This window comes from Corvus hawaiiensis, chromosome 1 (genome assembly GCF_020740725.1).
Source record: "Corvus hawaiiensis isolate bCorHaw1 chromosome 1, bCorHaw1.pri.cur, whole genome shotgun sequence".
In the NCBI taxonomy this organism is placed as follows: Eukaryota; Metazoa; Chordata; class Aves; order Passeriformes; family Corvidae; genus Corvus; species Corvus hawaiiensis.
This window is the reverse complement of record NC_063213.1, coordinates 14,976,882-14,988,041: the sequence shown is the minus strand read 5'-3', so window position 1 is coordinate 14,988,041 and position 11,160 is coordinate 14,976,882.

Genomic DNA, 11,160 nt, shown 5'->3' with positions numbered 1-11,160 from the left:
TGGCAGATGCTGTGGTTACCTGACAGTTTTCTCCCTGCCACAGGCAGACCCAGACTCCTTGTGGCATTGGAGGATGAATGATGCCTGCTTCTGCAGACCTGCCTGTCCTTTATCACTGTCTTGCAAAAACGAATGGTCTGCAGCTTGGCACTCATGGGTGCACTCTGTAGAGCAGTGCAGGGAGACCATCTCTAACTTCAGCCACATCGGGGGCTCTCAGAGGCTGTGATCCACAGGGCCTTCCTCCCGGGAGGATCATTTAGGTACTGCCCAGAATTCACTCATCCTCTCTTCTCCAGAAGAAGCAGTGGGTGATCCTGGTGACCACAGCTCTGCCTTTAGCTGTCTCAACAGCCACCTTGATTGCCTTACTAACCACAGAATGGGTTTGTGACCCAGCTCTTGGTGGCTTTTCTCCACCTAATCCAGCTGTTCTGCAGTGCTCCATTCACCTTGTTGCACCCACAACTAGAATAGGTTTTTTTTCCAGACAGTTCAGAAGAGGACAGACAGCTTTCCCTGGTGTCTCATATCTGTTCTGCCCTTGTGTCCATTTTTTTGCCAGGACAGTTTCGTGGCTCTCACTATTTTGAGGCATTTAAATATAGTTTAGAACAATTCCTTTCGCTCATCATTCCTGCAGGCTGGAAGCACATATCTCACAAATAACTGTCATTAACCAGGAAATATTTAATGTCTCTGAATTCATAGATGATGTCAGATTTCTCATCTGTGTAGTATAAATCTCAATTTTCCTCTTGAGCAGTTTCATCTGCCTGGAACAGGCCATTTGTCTGACACTCTTATCCACTGGTTCTGTGGTTTGGATATTATTACTTGCTGAAATCTCACTCACTCCTTGTTAGTTCCTGTGTGTGTTGAGAGCAACAGCAAGTAAGTAAATAAAAAAGCTTTACCTTTATTTTCATCTTTCCGTGGCTATGGCCATGGCTCTGTGCAAATATTCAGGTTTTGCCCCCCTTGCGCCCTACTCAAAGTATCTCTACTGACTCTTTACCTTCTGTAGCTACTCTTGGAGTCTATTTGTTAATCCTACAACCTACTAGCAGCACATCTCGAGTGCTGGGGCCAAAGCTGGGAAAATAAAGGCAATGATACAGAAAGTTGTTACAACTGTGGCAAACACCGAGCCATGGGCACAGAGATTGCCCTTTTACTGCCTTCTCCAAAATACTCTGCCTTGCAGGCTGTTTTTCTCTCCCAGCGTCCAAGCAGGTTCAATGCCTAGCTCAAGACCTCCCACCAGCATGACCTCCTACCTTGAAATCACTCATTTTATTAAAACATTCCTCCAAGGTAGACTGGGTCTGTCTCACAAACAGGCAACGACAAATTCCAGAAGTTACTCAGGGGGGGAAATAAAAAAATTAAAATTCATTTATAAAAGAACCTTTTCTTGGATGAAAGCAAGTGATAAGAGGGATGTGAAGAATGTTTTATTCCTATATAATAGGACAAGAGAAAGCTTTAGATGTTCAGATTAAACGGCAGATTAGAAAGTCAGACATTCCTGATTTCTAACATAAAGTCAGGATAACAACATTTGCTTGGGTGGAGGGTGGGGGATGTCAGAGGGTGGAAAGGGAGGTAGGAAGGGAATGCTGGGACATCAAGGAATTTGGACTTTGTAAATATTTCATAGAGTAAAAGCTACTTCCATTAGGCTCTTCTGTTTACTTCTTCTAGGCAACACAGGTGCTTGCAGATCCCACTCCAAATGTATTGCATGTCTTGTATTAGGGCAGAACCTGCTGTTATCTTGAACTAACAGAGTTCTGTCTGTCTACTATAATGAGGAGAAACCACAACTTCTTAGAAGCATATTTTGGAAAAGTAAATAAACAAGGAAGAAAGAAATTGTGACCTCTAAGGGAGTTCTAAAGTCTCAGTGGACAAGAAGGCAGAATACCAAGTTTCTTTAATTTCTGTATTATGTATTTTTCTAAATAGCAAGGAAAAAAATGCAAATTTAAAATAAAAACTGTCAATAACATAAAGAAAGAAATGTGCTTGAGACTGGAGGATTTGTGTCAACAGCTGGACTTGGGGCTTGAAAACTAGGTGGCTGAGGTCATTCCACTTTATAAACCCAGCTTATGAACAGTATACACAGCCTATGAACAAGTGCAAAACCTGGAGTCACATAAACAGTGTATTTCATTCCTGAACATTGAAATAACAAAAAGGGCAGAGCCAAAGGGTTTCTCTCAGCATATGCGCTTTAAATATATGTGGAGGGCCTATGTGACACAGAAATATCAACATTGGAAATACAGAAAATGAGACTGAGCAATATTTACATTACCTTTTTTTTTTACAGGGGTGAAGGGTTAAATTTGTTTAATGATAGGCTGATTTGGTCAAGGATATGGGCTCCATCACCTTTTCAAGGCTCTCTGAACAAATAAAATTAATAAAATGTTTTCATAGAAACAAATTCTTAGTGTAATCTGAAGCCATTTCTCCTAGTAAACATACTACTTGTTAAAGCAAGTAAGAACACCCTTGCTTTATGGTCAAAACTGAAATTAAAAATTTAAATGGACTGTTCCTTCAAATCTTTGGCACCCCTCTCTCCCATGCACCTTCTTGTCCCAGCCAGGAGGTCAGAGCTACCCAGTAGTGCACAGGGATTAACTGTGACAGTTATTAGCAAACCTGCTCTGCTCTCCACATGGAAATAGAGCACTTTTTCTGCAGCCATATATTGGCTTCACGCTTTTTGGTTGAAATTAGCAATCACAGAAAGCTTAAGGGCAGCTCTACACGCACAAAGTTCTTCACTGTCTCAAAATCCGAAGCCCATGTCTCTCAAATCCAGTGACATTTCTGAGACAGCCAGGTGTGAACACACCAGTGCAATGCTCTGCAACAGCTGAAGGGACAAGCAGCCTGCAAGAGCTCTTAGGAGAGAAACAGCAGGAGGACCAGAAGTCAGTGTGCCACTGCCACAGCCCTTGGAGCTCCTGCTTCTTGAGTGCTGCAAGACACACTGGGGCCTGGTGATCTCATTTCAGAGAGTGTGCGGCAGAACTGCAAAGAATAAAGCATGTACGATGTGGATCAGAGGTCTGGAAAAGCATTGGTAGAGGGAACCTGCCGTGGCTAGGATTTTCAATTTCAGAAGTGAAATTATTCCTCTTTTATATGGCTGTAATGGAAATCTGTGAAATTATGAATGGTTTGTGGGAAAAAATAGAGAAAATTAGATGCTATTTGTCACAACAGAATTAGGGACTGCCAACGTTATCCAACAGTAAGTTTAAAACAAACAAACATCAGCCCTTTTTCATACTGTTCTTAATTACTCTATGAAATCTGTTGTCACAGGATGGGGTTGAAATAATAGCTGAGTGAAAAAATAAATTGATTTGTTATTTGAAATTGAACACTACCACAGCTGATACGTATATCTATGTGTGATGAGCCCAGTGCTTCAAACTGAACTACTTATTGCAAAATTCCTTAAAACACTGTTATAAAATGGGAGGGTGCTAGGAATCTCATTCTGTAGTTGCCCCTTTCTCCATGGAGCTCTAACATGGCCTAAAACACACTAGGGACAGGACTGGGGGCTGAAGGGGCTGGGTCTGATCCAATTTCCTAGTTTCTGTATTATTAAGAGAGTTATGGGCAGGTGGCCAGGCAGTGTGCAACCATGTGAACATCTTCATGAATGTAGAGATACAGTCATTGATAGCCTGGAGTTGTGACGAAGGAGTGTAGAGGAAGATCACACCAGCAGACCTGATTCCTGGGGACTTAGACACTTATCCTTCATGGGGGATTTGCATGCAAACTCAGCTTAATTTACTAGTCTGAAGATGAGTGAACAGTGATGATGGTGTCCTGTTGGGAGATACTTATGACCTTCACCTAGCTGATGACACAAACAAAGAACATGCCAATGATTTGCATGAATCATAGCACAAAATGCTTAGGTTTGTTCCACCAAAATTTCCCACAAGGCAATATTGATCTGAGGTTACGTTTAAAATAAAAATCTGACCACTCTAGACTTAAAAGGTCTTTGTCAACCTTGCAAATAATAATTAGAAGCTCTTTTCCCTTCTCTGCCCCGTGTTTGTTTAGTTGCATAAAATAACTTCGAAACAGTGTTGTCTTTCTGTCAGGTCAGATCACAGCTCAAATAGCAGCAGTTCTGTGACAAATAAACCTCTCAGGAATCACAGACCAGAAAGCAAATGAGAGATCATAAATAGGTGATGGATGAAAGTATGTTACCAAATTGTGATCACTTTCAGTCCTGGTAGTGGCACCCAATGGACAGCCAATGTGATTTCATGCTAGTCTGGGCCTGCAGGTGATACAGAGAGGGCCAGCCTCTGCAAGGTAAGTTAATCTAATTTACATACACCACTGCTAACTAGGGCCAAAGATAAAGTAGAAGAATGGAATGACACAGAGAGCTTTTAAGGAAAGAGAAGACCTTTCACATGTTGAGGACTAGTAGCAGTCAAAGTCTTCTCTAAGCTGATGGCTGTGCTCCTTTCATGTCATAAACAAATTGGCCCAGCAGAGCCCAGATGGATTTGCTTTGGGTGTCTGGACAAAACCAAGGACTTTTGATGTCACAAAAGCCACAGGGCTTTATTTGATGACACTAGTTCTTTGGGCCAGAGCTGATATCCTGATTGTGGTACAGGGAGGAAAAAGCTGGACCCTCACTGCAGTTTCTTTGTGTATGGGCAGAAAAACCTGTCCTTCAGCATGTTCATTTCAGCTTAGTTGTACATGGCCCATAAGTCCAGGAAGAGGAAAACCTTGGGCAGGAAAAGAAATATTGTTCTGTGCATTTTCTTTAACATGTTAATCTGTTTCGCAATCTTATACATTCGTAGAAAAAATTCTGCCATTTTTTAATGTGATTTGTCACTTGAGACCTATATTTTCATTCTTTGAATTTTGCCAGTCATTTCAGGAGTTTCAACATGGAGAAAAACATCTTATCTCCATAACATCACAACAAAGGAGTTATGTCTTCCAATTTCAGACTCAGTCTAACAATTTATCAGAGCAAATCTTACATAAGATTTCTGAGTGATTTATTTTTGCTGTCATGAAAATATTTTCTTTTTTACAGGTTCAATATTTCTGCTAATGTTGTATTTCACACATTATCTGCATGGTGGATGCTTCCACTTTTTCCATCATGGGTGGAAATTGGTGACAATAGGAACTTTAGCTCTTTGTGCTTTTTCAAAAAAGGGTACTTGTACAAAAAAAAATGTCCTGCATTTCCAGTGTAACAGTGAACATACTTGCTTAATGTGCATTTCTACTGTGCTCACAAAATATATGTGCCTTCCCTGGCCAGAAAAAACCCTAATGGAAGAAATTCTTCAGGAGGAAGGAGGTATATTACTGTAACTGTTGAGTTCTGTAAATGTGCAACGTACAGTTTTGGCTAAATTTTTAAAAATTTGAATCACATTTTAATTTTCCCTTTTTTTCTCCCAAAATTCTTGTTATGACAGCTTGCATATTTTCATATCAAGATTTATTTCCTACCCATTCCTTAGTACTCCCCAGAGACAGCAAAACAGTTTGACTACCATTAAACATGTCTTTTACACCGGAGCCCAAATACTTGATTGGCTTGGTTGTTCCAGTGACTTAATCAACTAATCCTTGAGATTCTATTTCTGTGATAGAAATTGTCCGTGAGTTTCAAGGATCAGTTTCATTGCTGGAGACTGGAAATAATCTCCTTCCAAATCACATAAATAGTTGAAAAATTCAGGAAAAATATGCCCTGAATGTACATCCAATGCAAACTTTGGCTTAAACAAGTCAGAACATCATGTCTGTTTTTCTTTAAATTCATTTTTGTAGAATACTAAGCGTCTACTTGAGTTATATTTCAAGATTATGAAATTATTAAAATTATGCTTTTGTGCATATATGCTCAAAGCCACATTTATGATTTTTTTCACCAAGTGTAGTCTTATATTGCTTAGATTAAAGATAATGTTGCAACTGTTCATTTTTAAACAGATGCAATCAATATCACAATCTTCCAACATCTGCAGTGCAGAAACAGAGAGAACCTGGAGGGTTGAGGCTTTCCAAAAGGAAATATCATGAGATGAAAGTGAATTAATATTTGGAAACTACACCTCATATATTTGTCTTAAAGATGGATTCTAGATGAAGTCTCATCAGCCTTCCTATTTCTATTAAAATAAAGCATGTTCTTTAATGGTTAATAACAGCATCACTCAGAATCTATGTATTAGTATAGGTTCTATGTTTTAAATGGCTTTTATAATTGCTGGTTGGTGAGCGTATATCAAACCTGGCAAACTTGAGTGCTCATTCAGCTCCTTGGTTTCACTGGAAAGAGAGCCAAAACGTGTTCTTGAAACTGAAGGAGAAAACCTGAGGTGTGGCACAGAGCAAGAGCAGAGAGTAGATGTGCTCCATAAAAAGGTCCTTTGCCTGCTTTTCTAGTAGTATTCACATTTAACACACTAATGTTTTTGGAAGTGGTAATTTTATGGCAAATCCAAGGATGTAAAGACCCAAGTTACGTTACAGCACTAACAGCAGAAAAAAACCTTGTCATAATGCCAGGAATTCTCTTGGAAACTTTGGATGAGGACTTTGGGGAGGTAGCTGCTGCTGAGGAGAAGGAGGAGGTTTGTGGCTGTGCGGTGAAGGCGCTGCTTCCCCACTGCCCACAAACCTGGCCTTGGGGATTGTAACATCAGACATTCTGAGCAAACCTAAGGGGAGGGCACAGCAAACTCAGCATCTGAACACGAGATTCAGTGACTTTAACAGCACCACTATTTATGTGACCTTTTCCTATGTGATGGCTAGGAAATCAAAGGCTGGCCCAGTGGAAGGCAGCCTGACTCTCTGTGGAACCTGACTCCCTGTGCAGCCCTGGACTGCACTGAGTGGTGTGGGATGAGATGCCTGGGCTCCTGCTCTGTGCAAGAAGTGAAGGGGAGAGAAGAGTCAGGTCCTGAGAATGAAGGTACAAGTGAAACAGACATTGCTCTTCACCATCACACCAGGTCTGGGGCTTAGTTATTACCATGAAGAGCTGTCTGGGAGCTCAGCCGAGCTCTGCTGGCACTGGGAGCAGTGGCAGCACTACCTGGAGAAGTGCAGCGCACAACACTTCTGAAACTTCACCTTTGGAATTAAACTCACTGCAGCATAAAGATTCACAAAATATTTCAGGCTTTGACATAGTTTGACATAGGATTTTATGGTGGCCTTAAACGGGTGAGGCTGAAGTGATGTGTCAGGCAGGTAGGTACTTCTCCAGATCTGCTGTGCAGCCTACTCTGTTGCTAAAAATCTAAACAATTATAATTTAGATACAGCCGAACAGATACTGGATTGTTCTCACTTTTTGTAAAATAAATTCACTGCCAGACTGAGACATTGTATGCCAAGTTTCAGACTGGAGCGCGTTTTATGGCTGAGTTATAAACCCCTGGAAGAAGAGGTTTGCAATGTAAATGCTGACACAGCCAGAGCTGTAACAGAGTGAACGGTATTGCAATGATATCTCATTTACCTCTAGCAAGGAGCATATAAGAAAAAACAATAATGTGTTCCTGCTGCTACAGATAATTTAATCAGTAAAACTTATCTCTGATTTTATTTGGTAGGCTAAAACTACAAAGGTTGTGCATTGATTAAGCAAGAGTAACAATAGTCTGTATATTCCTCTGCGCCACAAGATTTACATATGTACATGCGATAAAACATTTATTTTAAATTTGTTAAAAACAATTTTACAGAAAAGGAAAATTAAGAAAGAACAGAGAAGCATAACAAAAGGTAAGCAAAACTACAGCAGCTTATTGCAAATGACTGCAGCCATCACAAAAGGCATGTACACGTGCCTGTTGCATGTGATTGAGTGCCCAAATAGTACCCAGTGCTGCCTTTTTTACAAATATGAATAATTTACAGCAGAAACCCCAGAAATACTCTGCTGTAGCATGACATCTGCTTAACTGAGCAGGAAAGACTTGCATTAAGCTAGCAAGTTAAAAATGGGAGGACAGTCATTCACAGGTCGTCTGAAGAGAGCAGTCTAGAAATTTTGGCCGCTGACTGCCAGTCTCTGCCGCTACCCACAAATGCAGCACATCTGTTGGGGAGGTACATGGTGCAGAATTTGCTTGATCAAGTTGTCTCTGGGTTGGTCCTGTGTAAGAACCAGTGCCTACACCTTGGCATTTGGTACTGTGACCTCTCTGATGTCCATTACTGGATCTGGTTTGGCAAGTTGCACTGCAGAATAAACCTTCTCATTCTGAGAAGTGGTTTTTTAGGCACCGCTGTCATTTCTGGATGAAATATGTTCAGCCTTCTGGAGCAGACAAGCAAGTCTACCCATGAAGTGTACAACATTTTCTCCTGTCCTTTATAAAACTGAAATGACTGAAATAATATTTCAGGAGAAGATTTTGCTCTCCTTGCTCCAGTGTGCTTTGGCAGTCCCCACGCAGTGAATAGTTTCTCCAACTTCAGTGGAATGCCTCTTGGATGAAGATAGGGCTCACAGTGAATTTAGCTGGCCTGCTGCTGCTGCAGGAATTCAGGAACACGCTCTTACACATTATACAGGAAAAATTACACAAATGTCCAGCGACAAGTATGTACTGCTGACATTGTATCCAAGAAAAACTATTGTATACCTGAAAGAATGTGTCTTTTTGGCACTAACTGAAATAAGAACAGTCAAGAATTTGTGGTCTGGGCTCTTTTTAAGTCTTTACATGATGAGACCAAGCAACAGTTTCTGAGCATTTTTGCAACACTTCCCTGTATTGGTCCTCTTCCCTGTCCCCTTGCCAGCAGTTCTGCACAGCTTGCTGCGTGTCCCCTTGAGCTCTGAGATTACTGATAAATCCTACATTTTTCTGCTTAGGCACAGGAATCAAATTGAAAAACTCAAACTGATTTTCTTCTTTGTAATTTGTTTATTTCTCCACCTACAAAGTAGAGGCAGTCTTTGCTCTGTAATTTAATGTCCGCCTCTTTTTCCACCGGGTTGGTTTGGTATTTCCTTTGCAAACCTCAATTGTTGGCATTAAAAACTTGGCCATTTCAACTCTACTGAACTAAAACTTGGCAAGCAGATTGTCAGCTAGCATTTAATTTATTCTACTAAAATATCTTGCTTTTTATGAGTAATCTATGACCAGTCTTTATCCCTGCTATCCTCACAACATTTCTAGGTCTCCTGAAAGTGAATCGCTGGAAGCAACTGGCTTGAAAATACTGCTGACTCCCCTCACAAACACATGAACCAGAGACTGCAGAGCCCAAATTCTGTACCAAAGTGCAGTTATTGTTCTGTCTGTCTGCCTGCAGGCAGCCTTTCTTAATGCTTCTCCATATCAGGCCAAAGTCTCTCGGCAGAAAATGAAAGGTAGACAGTCCTTATCAAAGTCAGAAGGACAGAGAAGCAAGAAGACACAGAGTAAATCTCTCCTGGTGCAAGATCTGGGCTGTCTCACCTCAGTGCTCTGGCAAGGTGTTTCCTGTTAGAAAAGGAGGCATAGCATTAAGGAGTTTCTTCTTCCAGTAATATACAGGAGACACTACTAACTAATCATGTTTAAAAATGATGGGGTCAGGGTGTAGAGAGGTCCAGACAAAGCACCATAGAAGAAAAGTTCACCCTAACCCAGAGCAGCAGCTTGCAGCCAGAAGAAGGAATAAGACAAAGTGGCTGTGTTGTAGGGCAGGTGAGTTAGGAAGTGGGAAAAGCCCTTTACCACCACCTGTAAAGATAAAAGTGTAAAGTGTACCCAAGTGCAATTCAATGCTGATAGTCAGGAGTGAAGAAAGGTAGCTCTGAAAGCTCCCTGTGAGCAAAAAAAGGAATAGGTTTCACAGAATCAGTGAATATTCTGAGCTGGGATGTACCCACAAAGTTCATTGAGTCCAACTTAAGTGAATGCCCTGTTCAGGGATCGAATGCATGACCTTGGCATTACCAGCACCCTGCTCTTACCAATTGAGTTAATCTTAGTGACAAGAGACAGTCCTGACTTTTCCTGACCACCAGGACATCCCTCATGTGTGGTGTCTCCAAGTGTGGGTTGACAGTCACTCAGCCGTCTTCCTGGGTGGGTACATCAGGGTGGCATCCCAGCAGCATGGGGAGCTCACTTTATGTGAACAAGCCCTCTGGTAGTCAGCTCTGCTGCCATGGCCAAATGTAGCACATTTGTCCAGAGCCAGCTGGTAATTAAAACCTGATCCCAGGGGGGAAAAACATATTTAAAGCCAGGAAAAATAAAATAAGTGCTTATTTTTCAAAAAAATGTGGGTAAAATATGGTGGGGCTGCTCAAAGGAGTATAGCTAAGGATGATAATGCTTCGATTTCTTCCTCAGAAAGCCATGGAATGGCAAGTGCAAGTCCCATGCTCCCCATCTCTGACCCCATCACCTCACCAAGGCTATGGAGTTGGTGGGAGCTGGATTCACTTTGGAAGAGCAGGGGGGACAGGGGAAAGACTTCCTGACCATGATCTTGACACAAGATTCCTGGGAAATGTAGCAGACACTACCTGATTCCTGGCAAATCATACATACAGGTAATAGCAGTTTTTAAAGGAAGGCCTCTTCTATAACTGCCCATTGTGGAGGGGAAGGAGGTACTCAGAGCACTGTGGTTTAACTGCTGAGTAGCAGCTCCATTTTTGGTCTGCTAGCAATGAAAGGCTGCCTGGGTTCATGGTGCACCTTAAGTTCTCGCTGATTGACATGGGAAAAACTGTTCAAAGCCTACTATGCCAGGATGGATGATATTATTTTTCTGAACCCACTTGCAGGGTATTCTCTTGGGATAGGTGGCATACCATCTGACTCATCTGCTAGTAGGGTGTGCTGCTAAGTGACCACAAGTTAAATAAACTTGAATTCCTCAGTCGTGACTGAGGGATAATGAGGAAAGTTCCCTTCAGCTCTGCAAGCAGCTTCTGCAGGTGTTGGACATCTGGAACTCCCTCAGCTCCCAAAATCTATTAACATGGAGAAGAGAACGGACCGAGTAGATTATTGTGGGTTTGGATGAAAGAAGAAATTGGAGACCTTTCTGATGAACAAACACTGCTCCTAAGTGTTTGCTGCA